Source organism: Gavialis gangeticus, unplaced genomic scaffold, assembly GCF_001723915.1.
Source record: "Gavialis gangeticus isolate Ggan-Ray unplaced genomic scaffold, GavGan_comp1, whole genome shotgun sequence".
NCBI classification, from domain to species: domain Eukaryota; kingdom Metazoa; phylum Chordata; order Crocodylia; family Gavialidae; genus Gavialis; species Gavialis gangeticus.
The window spans coordinates 47581130-47586092 of record NW_017728995.1 but is presented as its reverse complement, the minus strand read 5'-3'; positions in this window follow the sequence as shown (position 1 = coordinate 47586092).

The following is a 4963-nucleotide window of genomic DNA, read 5'->3' as shown; positions in this document are numbered from 1 at the left end:
TGTGTGTGTGTGTGTGAGAGAGAGAGACAGAGAGAGAGAGAAACAATAACTTCATGGGCCTGTGTAGTGTGTTGTCTGTTTAATAAACCTGTTATTTGGACCTCTGAGTTGGTTTTACTTTACTATGGTTCAGCCCTGCTCCAATCTCTGTCCTCCCTACTCTAACTTCCGTCTCATTTCTCTCTCTCCTGCTTCTGGCTCACTGCCACCTCAAATACCTGTCCTGAGTTCCTCTCTGCCTCCAAAGCCCCTGTTTCTTTGCCACTGTCTTATCCCCACTGCCTTTTCCTTTTCCCCTGAGCAACCAGGTTTCTGCCTCAGTTTCTTTCCTGGCTGTCTCCTCCTTGCCACCAGGCTTTTTTTTTCTTTTCCTTGCACCAGTGACCTCAAGTAACCCTGGGCCATTTGATCTTAAGTAAATCCAAGCCTCAGTTCCTTAGTCAGCTTCTCTCTAGTCCACTGGTTCCAGTCCTGCTTCTGGCAACTTTCACTCCCTACACTTTAACTCTCTCTCTCACCTTAACCTTCCCCCAAGTATCCCAGGTACCCCACTCACACACATACATACTGTACCATCCAAGTTAGGAACTCACCTATGTGTAGGTGGGTTGTATGTGTGTGAATTGGTTAGTGTGTGTATATATATCATTGTGTGCATGATATACAAATTAGTGATCTATGTATGTGTACTGAGTGTGTGGGTATGGACAATTGATTTTTGTCTAATTTTTAGTGTGTAGTGTGTATGTGCTTGAATTGGTGATAGGTATGCATGTGCCTAGGCTGGTTTGGCTGTGTATGTGCCTGAGTTGGTAGTGTGTGTGTGTGTGTGTACGCATCTAATTGATTTGTGTGTTTGTATATGTGCAATTGTGTCACACCCTCCTGTCTAACAACGCAATATTGAGAACCTGAGAGTTGGCCGGACCCCACAGAGCAACAAAATGTGCCAGCTGATATAACATAATGTCCTAACATTAGTGTCAGGCAGGTTTAGCATGTCCCTGGGAATAATTTATCACTCACCATAATTATGCAGTCATCTGCACAACTAGGTTCTAAAGGGGAGGGTTTTGCCAATCCAACATGGGTTTTTGCTACACCCCTGCACATTCCACATTCACTGTACTATTTGAGCAAGAATATGTTTTTGAGAGAACATTCTGTTTCCCAGCAATTGCTTATTAACAAGCATTGTGGTTACAAGCTTGCTGCAGCAACTTAGTAAATAATGACAGTTTTCTAGGTTGTACTGTCTTTTTTCATATAGCTATCCTATACTTTTGGTTTTCACAGAAATACTAGATTATGGAGATTTAACTGTTAGCATGAGACATACTGCTAGCTGTATATGAGAATATTCACATTTTACCTAGAAGTAGTGAAAGACTGTGATTTGTATCTTTGTATTTTTTTAAGTTAAGTGACCAGGGGTTTTTTTGCTGATAAAAGTACCAGGATTCAAATTTCAAATATATCAAATCATTCATACTTCAGATTTTACATTGGATCAAGCTGTTTGTTTTTCTCCTTACACCCAATGTTCTAATACAGTTATACTCAACAGGATGCTGCAATACCCTGGGGTGCTTTGAGATGCTTTCAAGGGTGCTGCAGAGTGTCACACAATGTTAGCATTGTTAGTTTTACAAACATGATTCACACGAAAAACCCAGAGTTTTCAAACAAGAACTTATAATGTTAAGAACATTCTAACCTGCTGTGGTCTTTCTGAGTTCTTTGGAACAGAAGAATTTCTCTGTTATTTTTCTGTAGTAAAAGAAAAGAATTGAAACTAAGAGCTGGCATTTTTCAAGGTTGAGAACCAGTGCTCTAATACCTGTAATTTGTATAAATGACAGGATCATCACTATACAACTCAGCTTATAAAGCTCAAGGCCACAAACAGAACAGATAACATGGGTTTTTTTCTCTATTGCTATCTGTAGCAGAACACTAAGGTGCCTGCTACTCTCAGAGCAGAGGCACAGGTGTGGATTGCTAGGGCAACCGCTGGGGAGTCAGCTGACAGGAAGGGGCAGGGCCTGGCACATATAAACCCCAGGAGTGAGGCCAGAAGGGCAGTTCTCCGCTAGCAGCCAAGGGAGAAGGAGCTCTGCCAGAGCAAGCAGAGTAGAGAAGCCTGATGGCACAAGCAGCTTCTGTTCACGGATACGGGATGTAGAATTCCCTGGTAGGGATTTAAATGATGGTTAGTCAGATGGCTTAGATTTTATGTTATAGCCCAGGGTGTTGAGTTTTCTGTTTGTAGTTTTATAACACTGGAGGACTGAGTGAGGCTATTTGGGGTTGGAGGAGGCCTCATAGGAGCTCCATGGTAGTGTGAGGACCCCAGCGCCAGAGAGGGTGCAGCATTTTGGAGTGCACTGGCCCCAGCCCCAGAGAGAGGGGGTAGCGAGAAGCCCCAGGACGAGGGGGGCTCTGAGAAGCCACAGAGAGAGAGAAGACAATGAGAAGCCCCAGAGTGAGGGGGCAGTGGGAGACCCCAGGGGGAGAGGGCAGCGACAAGTCGCGGGGGGGGCAGCAGGAAGCCTCACCAAGAGGGGGCAGCAGAGCACCAGGAGGGCATGGGATGAGACAGGGCAGTGGAAGCCCAGGGAAGTCAAGGAGAGGGCAAAGTTACAGCAAAGTCCAGGTCAAAAACACATTAGTACCACCCGCGAGGTTTGGGCTGCGGTGGAGGGGAGGAAAAGGAGCTGCAGATAGCACCCCCTGGCACCGGGGCAAATAAAATGGGCAGCCTCCCGCCAATTACAGCTATTAATTAATCAATTAAGATCAAGGCATGGCAGGCGAGTAAGCAGGTGGTTGGCCCATAACAGGAGGGTGCAGTCACCAATAGAAAGACTCTAGTATAGGTACTCCTGTTACACTATCCAAAGTAGCATATTAATTTGATCTGGATTATTCTCTAGAGCACTCATCTACACCATGGAGAAAAATTCAAATTATGTTCATAAATGTTTAGCAGCCCCTAATTGCTATCAGGCAACTAATTTTGAGCTATTACAGAATCACCGTTATATACATAGTGCAAACACACACAAATCAGGACAAAATTTTTTTTAAATAAAATTAAAATATGTTATTGTGGATGTTTGATTTTTAGTATATAAATTGGGTTTTTTCTGGTTCCAAGGTGGCAAACCCCTTTCTCAAAAGGAATACTTCCGGGGCCACTTTCCTCCCTTTCTTGAAGATAGGCACCACTTTGGCCTTCTTCCAATCATTGGGCACTTCACCAGAGTGCCAGAAACTCTCAAAGATCCATGCCAGGGGCTGAGCTATGATGCTAGCCAGCTCCCTGAGTACTCTGGGGTGTAAATTGTCAGGGCCGGCTGACTTGAAGGTGTCCAGCCTCTCACACTGTTCCTTCCCAAGGTCAGCATTGATGGAGGGCAAGGATCCACCCTCACTTAGGTGTCCCTGTCCCGTAATGGGCAAGGGCATCCCATGGGACTTGTGAAAAACTGACGTAAAGTGCCCATTTAGCAAGTTGGCTTTTTCCTGGGCATCGGTCATCAGTTCTCCCTTTTGGTTTACCAGGGGTCCATTGTTGCCCTTGCTTTTCCTCCGGCTCCCCACATATCTGAAAAAGGACTTTTTATTGTCCTTGATACTTGTAGCCCGTTGGAGTTCCATGGAAGCCTTGGCTTTCCTGGTTTGCCCTCTGTAGGTCTGGACCAGTGCAGAGTACTCCTGCTTGGAGGTGAATCCCGTCCTCCATCCTTTGTAGGTCTGTCTTTTTAGACGCAGGAGGACCGCTAGTTCCCTGGAGAGCCAAGGGGGCTGCTGTGCCCTCTTGCTGCCTTTCCTCCAAGACAAAATAGCCTTAGCTTGTGCATCTAGGATCACTCTCTTGAGGAGTGAGCACTCTTCCTGGGCTCCCCTCCCTCTGGGGTCGTGGTCCCTTAGGGCCCCACCAACAAGTTTCCTGAGCTTGTCAAAGTCAGCCCTCCTGAAGTTGAGGGCCTCTGTACTGCTGACTGACTTGACAGCTTTTTGGCTGATGGTGAAGGTGATCAGCTCGTGGTCACTGTCACCCAGCTTCCCTTCGATCATTAGGTTGATTAGGTCATCCCCGGTTGCCAGTACCAGGTCAAGCAGTGCTTTGCCTCTTGTTGGCCTGTAGTCAGATAGAGTTCATCCACGCATTTAAGGAATCTTTGCGGCCATTTGGATTTGGCCAAGAGCTCTTCCCACAAGATGTCCTGGTAGTTGAAGTCCCCCATGACAACTATGGACCAGGAGCATGATTTTAGCCAATTCCCTGGTGAACTCCTGGTCAATCTCTTGATTCTGGGAGGGAGGTCTGTAGTAGACTCCCACCATTGTATCTCCTGTGCCATGTTCCCCATGGATTTTAACCTAGAGGGTCTCTAGTCGTCCACCCTGGGTGCCGATGTTGGCTTGTAGGGATGCATGGCTCTCATTGACATAGAGAGCTATACCTCTGCCCCTTTTGTCCACTCGATCCCTCCCGTACAGGGTATAGCCATCTATACCCATGGTCCAGTCATGAGTGGAGTCCCACCAGGTCTCCGTTATCCCTCTGACATCATAATTATTTGTGTTGAGCAGGGGGACAAGGTCCTTCTGTTTATTTCCCAAGCTCCTGGCAGTGGTGTAAAGGCATGCAAGTTTCCCCTTGGGGGCCCTTGCCTTGGTCGCAGCGTGTTCTAGGGCTGGGCCAGGGATAGGCTCCCTTAAGTGCTTCACCCGCTGGCTTTGCAAGGGTTGCTCAGCAGGCCAGCAGTGCCTGCTGAGCAACTGCTGGTAATCACCCTATCCCCTGGCAGGCTTAGTTTAAAGCCCGGTGGAGCAGGTCAGGAAGTCTGGCTGAGAAGAGCTTCATCCCCAGCGGAGAGAAGTTGAGGCTGTCCCTTCCCAGCAGCTCACTACCTCTCTCACCAAAGAGCGGACTGTGGTCATGGAAGCCAAA